The sequence below is a fragment of the Abramis brama genome (assembly GCF_963993115.1).
Source record: "Abramis brama genome assembly, chromosome: 17".
NCBI classification, from domain to species: domain Eukaryota; kingdom Metazoa; phylum Chordata; class Actinopteri; order Cypriniformes; family Leuciscidae; genus Abramis; species Abramis brama.
This window is the reverse complement of record NC_139979.1, coordinates 35,298,483-35,310,613: the sequence shown is the minus strand read 5'-3', so window position 1 is coordinate 35,310,613 and position 12,131 is coordinate 35,298,483. Positions and strand designations below refer to the sequence as shown.

Here is a 12,131-nt window from a genome sequence, read left to right as displayed (position 1 = left end):
ATCAAATGGCAAACGCTCAAAAAGCGGAACAAAACTTGTTTGATCTGAGCAGCGCAGAGCATTATCAGCTCGGCCCAAAAAACAGCGATCGCGGACAAAGCTGATCTCGATCACGCGAACATTATTACACAGAGCTGCGCGATCCACTGAGAAGCATTTCAATTCAGCGCAGAATTCTCTATCTCTATTATAAACCACAAATGACTATGTGATTTAAGCTTGTAAAAAGACAGACGAAACAGCGCTGATATTCTCAATATTGACGCAAAAAACAGGCGAAACATTGTTCCGAGAACAAACCAGTTAGAAGACATTTCACACCACAACTTATTAATTAACTTTAGTAAAACAATGCTGTTATATTAATATAGTCATGTATAAATGTATTAAATGTAATGCAGTAATATTTTGTTTAGAAGTTATGGCAGTTTATTTATTTATTCATTTATATTTATACTAAATGTTTGGGCTACTGTTTTTGATAACACATACAATAGGTTTATAGAAAATCAACAACAAAAAAATCAATAAATATGTTCAGGATTTTTCAGGATTTTTTTAAACGCTTGTAAGTCTGAACCAGAATATCAAGATATTTTATTATTTCCCATATGATGGTGAAAAGTAAAAAAGCTTCACCATGTTATATGTAGGCTATAATAAATATTGGAGTATAACAAATAAAAATCCCTTCTAGATTACTTTATCCCTTGAGGTAGCCCTCGCACACAAAAAGGTTGGAGACCCCTAGTATCTATATGTTTTATAATTACAAGTTTCTGTAATTTGGGGTTTCTGTACCCAGTGACATTTCATTATTTGTATTTTAAGGCATTGTACATTTTTTGTTTTTATTTGAAGGCTGAGGCTTCATTAATAAACACAATCCCGTCCCCAATTATCATCATTGGTTTTGAGATGTTACTTGCTGTGAATACCTTGTCTGATAGGCTACAGTATTGTGGCATATAGTATTAGGACATCCTGGCTAGTGTCTGTCGCACACGGCTAGAGGCAAATGGCCGGATGATGGGCCTATTTGGGAGAAAGTCCAGGGCTGTTTTTTAGCCCCAGTCCGTCCCTGCTGCTCATTCAAATAAACAGAAACAACCTCGGGCAGACGGTTTTTAAATTCCTCAAGCAAAATGAGTTGTCTAAGATGTTCCTTACTTTCCACCTTCTGAGATGTACACCACCGATCAAACAGATTCTCCTTCTGTTTTGCAAACTCAACATAAGTGTCGTGAGCAAGTTTTGTACAACTTCAAAAGCGCTGGCGGTAAGCTTCAGGAACCAGCTCATATGCCTTCAATATAGCTGCTTTAACCTCATCATAATTAGCACTCTTCTCAAGGCTTCCTGAGCTCTACCTACCATGATACTTTGTAAAAGCAAAGTCCACATAGTTCTAGGCCACTTTGATGTGGTTGCCACCCGTTCAAAATGAGAAAAATCTCAACATCTTTCTCAGAAAAAGGAGGTACTAACTTAATATGTCTACCAACATCAAATGGAGAAACATCACCTCTTGGAGTTAAAGCAGCAGCTTTTAATTCCAACTCTTTAAGAGACCATTCATGTGCAAGAAGCATTTCTTTCCCTCTTAATTTTATATTAACCTCTAGCTGTTTCTCCTGGAAAGCTAGCTCTCTGAGCCTAAGCTCAATTGCATCTTCAGACAAAGGAGCAGTCATGGATTGTGGGGAAACCTGCTTAACTTTCAAAATACCATTGTCAATCAAAACACTTCTAATGATTTCCTTCACACTATCCTTCAGTCGCTTCTCACTACTTGTGATGGGAATATCATAATGAGAGGACAACTGCAAAAGTTGATCCTTTGTAAAAAAAAAACTCAAGTAACTCTTCTGAAGGTTCCTTTAGGAAGTCTTCTAAAGAAGCCATTACTAAACTCAACACTAACTACACTTAAGTAGTAACACTATTTCTTACACAGAAGTTCAGCCAACACAACAGGTCCAATAGCACACAGCTACAAAAAAAAAAAAAAAAAACACAAAATGCTCTCAAACAAAGCTTTTAAAGCTTTAAACAGAAGTAGAACTAACCCAAACACAGAAGATTACTCACCCCAAGCAATCATGAATATTTAAAGGCAATACTGGGCATTAGTCTACACTAAAGTCCACAAAGGAACTTCACACAAACACTGCTAACACACTAAAGTTAGGATCATGGACCAAATAAACACTACAGTACCTCAAAAAATGTTTAACTCACCTAACTTAAGTATTCCTCTTTCACTTCCATCAAAAAAGTTAGCATGGTTGCTGAGCCCAAACATAATACAAAACACATGAGATACACCCGGATACCTGCCTAACACTTCTAACTCCTATCTATCTTCTGAGGTGTACCGGGCACGAGGCGACTTTAAAAGCAAAAACTCAGCAACTGTGAACCATTTAATCAATGGTCACAGTTCTGAAATGCTTACCCCTGACAGAGAACAAGTCTCCACCCAGAATAACCTTGAAAACAAAAATAACAAAAGAGTGAACCAATGGAAGGATCGAATAATCAACCCAGCTGGAACTCTCACCCTTCCTAACCGGGAAAACTCATGCATATATTCAAAAATACTCAAACAACCATACTCACCAAATGATCTCAATCAAAGGGAATAAACAAATACAGTCCCCAAAATATCAAAAGAAACAAATGCTTTTTACCAACCAAATTGGACGAGCCCCCATTATGTTACAACCCTGGCTCTAGGGATGCAACATAAAGGACACAAAAACAAAAATCTACCAATCAAAACAAAGTTTATTTAATATTAAAAGAAAAAGGGGACTGTAGAAGCAGAAACACTGCTACTGCAGTGCTGGCTGCAAGACGAGAGAGAGAGAGCGAGAACGAGAGCATGTGTCCTAGATTTAAAGTGGCTCCCTTCAGGTGACACCAATTAACCTGTTGATTGCAGGTGAGCTAACAGGGAAACTGCAATGAAACACAGATTAGAACACTTCCACATAACAGTTGATAATTCAATATACCTACTTTATTTTTAACAAAACATCACATACTATATATTTAACATATTTGAGCAGAAATATTTGCATATAAATGTTAATTTGCAGTTTAATACGTTGCTTATACAAAGACATTTTATTTCAACATATTTCAGTCGATTTTTACTCATTTCAGTATAGCAATATACACTCACCTAAAGGATTATTAGGAACACCATACTAATACTGTGTTTGACCCCCTTTCACCTTCAGAACTGCCTTAATTCTATGTGGCATTGATTCAACAAGGTGCTGAAAGCATTCTTTAGAAATGTTGGCCCATATTGATAGGATAGCATCTTGCAGTTGATGGAGATTTGTGGGATGCACATCCAGGGCACGAAGCTCCCGTTCCACCACATCCCAAAGATGCTCTATTGGGTTGAGATCTGGTGACTGTGGGGGCCATTTTAGTACAGTGAACTCATTGTCATGTTCAAGAAACCAATTTGAAATGATTCGAGCTTTGTGACATGGTGCATTATCCTGCTGGAAGTAGCCATCAGAGGATGGGTACATGGTGGTCATAAAGGGATGGACATGGTCAGAAACAATGCTCAGGTAGGCCGTGGCATTTAAACGATGCCCAGTTGGCACTAAGGGGCCTAAAGTGTGCCAAGAAAACATCCCCCACACCATTACACCACCACCACCAGCCTGCACAGTGGTAACAAGGCATGATGGATCCATGTTCTCATTCTGTTTACGCCAAATTCTGACTCTACCATCTGAATGTCTCAAATCGAGACTCATCAGACCAGGCAACATTTTTCCAGTCTTCAACTGTCCAATTTTGGTGAGCTCGTGCAAATTGTAGCCTCTTTTTCCTATTTGTAGTGGAGATGAGTGGTACCCGGTGGGGTCTTCTGCTGTTGTAGCCCATCCGCCTCAAGGTTGTGCGTGTTGTGGCTTCACAAATGCTTTGCTGCATACCTCGGTTGTAACGAGTGGTTATTTCAGTCAAAGTTGCTCTTCTATTAGCTTGAATCAGTCGGCCCATTCTCCTCTGACCTCTAGCATCAACAAGGCATTTTCGCCCACAGGACTGCAGCATACTGGATGTTTTTCCCTTTTCACACCATTCTTTGTAAACCCTAGAAATGGTTGTGCGTGAAAATCCCAGTAACTGAGCAGATTGTGAAATACTCAGACTGTCCCGTCTGGCACCAACAACCATGCCATGCTCAAAATTGCTTAAATCACCTTTTTTTCCCATTCTGACATTCAGTTTGGAGTTCAGGAGATTGTCTTGACCAGGACCACACCCCTAAATGCATTGAAGCAACTGCCATGTGATTGGTTGATTAGATAATTGCATTAATGAGAAATTGAACAGGTGTTCCTAATAATTCTTTAGGTGAGTGTAGTTTGGTAAAAGCAAAACTAGTAGATGTGTTCATGTAAAAATAACATGTTTACTAATATAAGTGCAAGTGTGCGCTGTTGTTTACAGCTGTAGTAAACATCTGCGCCATTCATTCACACACAGACACGCGATTCATATTTAAACAGTCTTTTTGTAGTTTACCGACACTATTGCATATCGCGATTAGAACAAAGCACTTAAGAATAAAAAACTTACTATTCACAGTCCTCTGAATAGCTGGATCTGTTGCTCCTCGATGTGAAACTAAATTATTCCTAAGGATTATTCCACACAGTGAAAGTGATGACAAAGTGCATGAGTCTGATTACTCGCGGTGTCTGTTATCCAGCTGATATGGGTGTAGCGACAATGAGTAGAAACCGACCACAGACTAATTTTCTTCCAGAAAATTAATTCAAACTCTCTACTTCCTGCCGAACAAAAGAGAAGATTTGTTCAGAACGTCTCATGATCGTCATCATTCTGGCTATTTAAAAGAGCCTCCCCCAACACCAACTAAATAATGAATGGACAATGCGAGATTTGTTGCCGAAACGCCGACTGGTTGAGAGAATCCCACAATTAAGAGGTCCCATGATGCAAACAGATTTCAACAGGAAATACTCATGACCTCAGGGCTGTCTCAAGCCCATACACTTTACACACCAAGAGACATACACCTATCAAAGTCCATAAAACTCACCATCCCGGCGCCAGAGAGTCTGCAAAAGACCCTTCTAATGACCAAACTAACGAAAAGCTTGTCAATATGAGGGGGTTTTTGAAAGACAGATTGGTTCAGAAATGAGCCCACAACATTCCAGACCCCCTCCTCCTTAAGGACCTCTGAACAACAAACCAATTCTCTTCTTTCTAAACCAGAAAACTGAGATTCTTCCTACAGTATACGTAAAACTCATTCAAGAACAATTTTCAATGGACTTAAAAACATCATACATCATTCTATGTGTTTCTACAATACATGTGTCCATTTAATATGCTTTAATCCCATATAATTCATGTAATTGTTATAATTATTAGAGGTGTGAATGAAAGTGTGTACTGTTTCATATCAATGCTATCTTACGAACACAACTAGCAAGATGGCCGGAATTAAATCTGTGTAAAATGTTTCATATTCTGATAATTAGAAATCATGCCTAAACTGTGCATCTGGTCTTTAAACCCCCAGGGAAGACATGATTTATGACTTTGCAAACAAAGCCAGTGTCTAATTGGTCCGCTCTCTTCAGGAGGGGGGGGACAAACTTTTGAGTTTAAAATCTTTGATTCTCTGTTCGCCAGTTCTCTCTAAGTTCCGTCGGACCAGTAACCATGTAACAAACGCGCAGACCGAGGAACCCAAATTAAGATCAGAAGAACGGGTTCAACAGCTTTATTCAAGCCATCTTACTACTCTAGTCTAAATCTTCTTTCCTTTTCTAAGTTTTCCTTTATTTTCCGTTGTGAGTCTCGGTTCTAAGTTAAGTTTTGCGACAAGATTCCGACCACGTTTCTTCTGCAACGCACGCTTTCAACTCCAAAGACTTTTCATTCATCCCCCAGCCACCACGTGACTGGTTTTCCCGAAGCTCTCCAAGCACGAGGAGATCAACCAACGGACCCCGAAAAAACCCTTTTTACCCAACAAAAGGGAACCCTCAAACGGAAACGCAAGTAGATACCTCCAGACATTTAAAAGCTTAACTGGTGTATAAAAATATTAACCTGTTTAAGAAACGATAGAAGGGTTAAATTAATGATTGATGGTTCATTCCAGGTCAGGTCTTACAAGTGCATAGAACTTCGGAATTTCCTTCCTCTTACCCTTAAACGCCTTTCTAAACTCATCCTTCCCTTTTTATTTTTCTTTATATATTTCTTTTTGTAATTCATTCTGTAACTTGTATGAATGTGTGCGTGTGCGTGGGTTTGTGTTAGATATTTTAGCTAATCAGCTTTGTGTGTTAGTATATAATCAATAAAGTATTTTTCGTATTTAAAAAGATATTGCTTGTGTGTGTGCTTATCAAATTTATTGTCTTAAACTTCGATCTAAGTTACCGATGCTGGTACCCGTGATTATTTCTTAATTTATTGTTAGCTGGAGATTAATTCCTTCTTGGCCAGGAAGATATTATATTTCCTAGAGTTAATACTTGTTTATGCTTTCTGTTCATTGGATGAACTGATAAAATGATCATACTATTGATTCTGCTACAAGTAAATTCTGAAAATAATTAAAAATAATTAAAATATTAATTATTGATCATAATCCGTTATGAATAATAATTAAATATTCATAATCAATTATAACCAGTTATTATTGATTATTAATATTTCATATAGAGCTAATTTGCTTACATGGGCATTCACAGGTTTGTATGGATTGCCTCAGATCATTTGCATTTGAATAGCGCGCTCTCCGTGGGCAGGGTCACATTAAAACATAATGAGCTGAGATGAGAACGGCTGACATCTCTCTCTTTCCATACAGATTACATAAACTGAGAATATTTGTATTTTATATAAATTACTTAATTTAAAAGAAGAGAATTCAAGCTTCATGCCTGTGTGTCTGTATGCCTGTTTGACTGAGTATTCGCTGAGTTACAGTTCATTTTCGGACGCGTTTCAGATTGGACTTCACTGACAGAGAGAAGGCAGAACTCGCATCATGTTTATTTTTCTTTATTTGGCAAAAAGCACAACACTTTGGTTTTATTGTGAGTATACACAAAAATAATAGACACTTAACAGGATGATGTATAACACTTGTATGTAAGATCAAAATCGACAGAGTATTTTGAGTCTCTTTTGCACTGATAAAAAAAAAAAAGCTAGCAGATCACGCCGGCGTGATTGCAGACCCCAGGGCATTAATGGTAAGGAACGACCCTTATTATACTTGTGAGCGGCACATATGAGGTGTTTCTGGGTGTTTCTCCATCATATCTGCTTCGAGGTCTTGATTGTGGCATTTATTTGAGGTTTAGAATCCATTATTCCTGTAATTCTTTTGCCTTATATGAATTTAATAAAGAACTCTGTCTCATATTCTGTGCAAACACACCGCGTCATCTACGTCAGGTGACCTGTAAATGCGCAAACACTGTTTCCATTGCAGTTTTGAGAAATATTTCTTTTTCGAATTGCCTGAAAACCCCCCTCATGTGAGTGTAAACTTTTTTGCGATAAATGGGAGTTTTTGTGAAATGACGTGTTTCCATTGGGCGTATTTTCAATTCGCAATTTCAATTTGCGCAATTTGAAGGGTAATGGAAATGCAGCTACTGTGAATTCATAAAGTATAATCAAAATGGAATAAAATGCAGGTGTAGTAGGTTGAAAAATGTAGGTATATGTAGGTATATAAAATAAAAAGAGGAAAAAAGAATACCCCTTTTAAAATTTTGTTTTGTTCATAAACATTCACCTATTGATGTGTAAATTCATCAGTACATTCTTTGTTGTGGGTAAATAAAATCTTGATGTTATTATTGTCTCCTGTAGAGGGCGTTTAGCGCTGTTGAATTAAGGTACTGCATCGGGGGCTTTAGAGTTAATTAAACTTTGCCAGAGCTTGCAGCCAGTACTCCTGTCTCACAGCGTTTCTTTTATCATTCTACAGGTGAGCAAAAACGATTCTAAAACTGGTCGAAACTAATGTTAAGAACTGTGTTTCAAACATGTGTATGTTGATTTTTGATCATTTACTGAGAAAGACTGTTAGTTTTGTTAATACGCATGCAGTAGTGATGAGTCAAATATCCGATTACACACGAGTGACAAATATGTGAATTTGAAGTGAAATGAGAGAAAATACTCATGTGAAAAGAGTTTAGGAATGTTTCTGAAGTGTTTTACATGTTGATTGTAATTGGATGATAAAGTTTAAGTGAGTTAAATGTATATTTGCTACTGGAGTTATCTTGAGCCAAAATGGCAGTGCATGTATTTGTGAACTAGAGCCAAAATGGCGTCTTGCATGTAAAACATGAGGTTACTGTGAAGCTAAATGCAAGATTAATTTATGTGACAGTGTGAAAATGGAATTAGTGTTCATGAGGATGTGAAAACAGTAGCAGGTCAATGTGTTGTGATTGATTATAATGTGTTGCAGAACAAGTCAATACAGACAAAAGTAATTTAGGAAAAAGTCTTTATTGAAAAGTTATTTTCTTTAATGGAATGTGTTACAAAGAAACACGTAATTGTTCTGAAAAGTTAAATATGTGAATGTTGTGAATACATTGAGAACTAAGAAAAATGAGAGAGTTAATTAAACTTTGCCAGAGCTTGCAGCCATCTTTTATCATTCTACAGAAGTGGTTAATTCACATCACCCATTCAGGCTTCCCAGCCCTGAAGCGGGTAACACAGGGAAATAACTACTATTTCATTAATTACAAGCAAAGCTATTAAAACAACATGATCAAATTCATCAAATTATTTTTACGTCTGTTCATATGATGTAAGAGAATTAATATTTTTAAAGTGTTTGCTCTATTTCTCCTGCCGCTGTGAGTTCATGTGTTTGATCTGTAAATGACTGAACACATGAGCTGCTCCTCATTAAGGTGATTCTGCAGTACTGATAGTCACACTGAAAAACACACTTTGCAGAGATGGCAAAAGTACTCACTTCCCGTACTCAAGAAGAAGTACAGATACTTGTGTTAAAAAATACTCTGGTAAAAGTAGAAGTACTGGTTTAACTTCTTTACTCAAGTAAAAGTAATAAAGTACAGGCAAATTTTGGAAATTTACTTATAGTATAAAAGTAAAAGTAGCCTTGTGAATGACAACCATTTAGGGACCGTTCGGTATTTATGGAATGGACCACCGGAGAGAAAATAGGGGAGGGTCATGTCTTTTTATTCTTTGGTCATCCAACTCTGTTTAGTCTAGGGGGAGGGTCACCCAACTTTTGTATTCATGAAAACAGCAACATTTCAAAGTGGCTTGTTTGGTGCATATTTTTCCATGTATCTCCATGTAGCTCTCTCAGTCTCGGTTGTCTCAGATCAGATTGCTATCTGATTTATCAAAACGATTCCATTTACACCTGGTCACATAAATGTGTTTTTAAATCCAATCTTCAATTCCCGTGCTATATGCAGATTTAATGGAGTGCACATCACCGAAAGCAACAGCAGATTAGAGCAGATTCTGGTCTGAGGACATCAGATTTGAGCAGATTCTGGTCTCAGAACTGCTGGTAAGATCATTTAGTTTCTTTACTTTTAATGATGATGATTGTGTGTTAAGCATCTGTGACTTACTTACTCTTTGATTTGCGATGGTTTGAGGGTGAGATGCTCAGCCGCTCATCTGCGGCGATGCAGATCCAGTTTCTCTTTTTTAATCTTCCCCTTAACATTTAAAGGAATCTACATGTATGTGTGTGTGCTTGAATATGGCTTCTGGAAAGCAAATAAAGGATAAAATATGAATTACTAAACAGACATTAATTAAGAAGTTCCCCATACTTTTAGAGTTACAACTAACAACCACTAGATGGCAGCAGCGTATAAGAAATGAACTGACAGCTAGTAAATCTTTGAACATGGAGTGCTAATGATAATAAATGTAATATGTCAGGCTCACAATTTTTACAACTGAAGTGCTATAAAAGTTGGAGAAATTACAAATTCAATGTGCATTGTATTAAAAAAATCTTTATTGATATGCAAATAGACAATTGACATCCAGCAAAAGAAAAATGGCAAGTGATGTATGCCCTCAAATCTGTAGATGTGCATGGATTTGTCCTGAATCCCTTCAAGAACTCGGGAGCAACTAGGGTATACACACCTTCTGTATAGTGTAACGTGTCATAACGTAATTGTGTGTAGGACTGCGTGTGTGTGTGTGTGTGTGTGTGTGTGTGTGTGTGTGTCTGGGATGGACAGGGAGAGAGAGACCGCAAGTGATCAAATTTATTCCTCAAAGGATGATTGGGAATGTCTTGCTGCTTTTCTGCCAAATCTCTGGGATCTCCGTTTTCTTAATTTTCAATGATGTCACCGTCCATACTACTATGTGCTAACGTTATCACCATCAAGCCGCAATGATTTGCTGCGAATGAATGCCGCCGAATATGTCGGGTCGTCTTGTGGAAAGTACCTATATTCGTGTTAAAAATGTAAGGAGTAAAAGTAAAAAGTCGGCACAAAAATAAATAGTAAAGTAAAAATATCTGAAAAATCTACTTGAGTACAGTAACGAAGTATTTGTACTTTCCATCTCTGACACTTTGACGGAGATCGGACAAAGACTGAAGGAAAGGGTGCATCTTATATAGCAAACAGAAACGAGATAATTAATCATACACCGCTGGGACAAATGAACTCAATGACAGTAACCATAGAAACAAAGGAGTGGCGGAAAAAGAAAAGGAAAACAGGAACCAATCAAAACACAAACTGAAAGTCCAAACATGAACGGACACGTTATCTACAACTACACGTGACAGTACCCCCCCTTTCTTTCTTTTTTATTTCTTTACTATCTTTCTTTCTCTCTTTCTTTCAAACTAATCTTTCTTTCTTTTTCTTTATTTCTACCTAATATTTTTCTTTCTATCTTTCTAACTAATCTTTCTTTCTTTCTTTCTTTCTTTCTTTCTTTCTTTCTTTCTTCCTAATCTTTCTTTCTACCTACTCTTTCCTTCTTTTTTCTTACTCTATTATCTTTCTTTCTTTCTTTCTTTCTTTCTTTCTTTCTACCTAATCTTTCTTTCTTTCTTTCTACCTGAGCTTTCTTTCTTTTTTATTTCTTTACTATCTTTCTTTCTATCTATCTTTCTTTCAAACTAATCTTTCTTTCTTTTTCTTTATTTCTACCTAATCTTTTTCTTTCTATCTTTCTAACTAATCTTTCTTTCTTTCTTTCTTTCTTTCTTTCTTTCTTTCTTTCTTTCTTTCTAATCTTTCTTTCTACCTACTCTTTCCTTCTTTTTTCTTACTCTATTATCTTTCTTTCTTTCTTTCTACCTAATCTTTCTTTCTTTCTTTCTTTCTACCTGAGCTTTCTTTCTTTTTTATTTCTTTACTATCTTTCTTTCTGTCTATCTTTCTTTCAAACTAATCTTTCTTTCTTTTTCTTTATTTCTACCTAATCTTTTTCTTTCTATCTTTCTAACTAATCTTTCTTTTTTTTCTTTCTTTCTTTCTTTCTTTCTTTCTTTTTTCTACCTACTCTTTCCTTTTTTCTTACTCTCTATTTTTTTCTTTCTATTTCTTTCTTTCTTTCTTTCTTTCTTTCTTTCTTTCTTTCTTTCTTTCTGTCTTTCTTTCTTTCTACCTAATCTTTCTTTCTTTTTTATTTCTTTATGATCTTTCTTTCTTTCTGTCTATCTTTCTTTCAAACTAATCTTTCTTTCTTTTTCTTTATTTCTGTCTTTCTTTATTTCTTTCTTTCTCTCTAACTAATCGTTCTTTCTCTCTAACTAATATTTTTTTCTCTAATCATTCTTTTTTCTTTTCTTTCTTTCTAATCTTTTTCTTTTTTCTTTCTTACTATCTTTCTATCTTTCTTTCAAACTAATCTCTTTTTCTTTATTTCTGTCTTTCTTTTTCTTTATTTCTTTCTTTCTAACTAATCATTCTTTCTCTCTAACTAATCGTTCTTTCTCTCTAACTAATTTTTTCTCTCTAACTAATCATTCTTTCTTTCTAACTAATCTTTATTTCTAATCTATCTTTCTAACTTATCTTTCCATCTTT

The 12,131-nt window shown here is 36.2% G+C and overlaps 1 protein-coding gene across 1 annotated transcript in view; it reads left to right on the top strand.

Moving 5' to 3' along the window:
- LOC311066814 (uncharacterized protein) overlaps positions 1-12,131 on the top strand; it is a 42,855-nt gene that overhangs the window by 15,699 nt on the left and 15,025 nt on the right. The gene's annotated exons all lie outside the window — the stretch shown is intronic.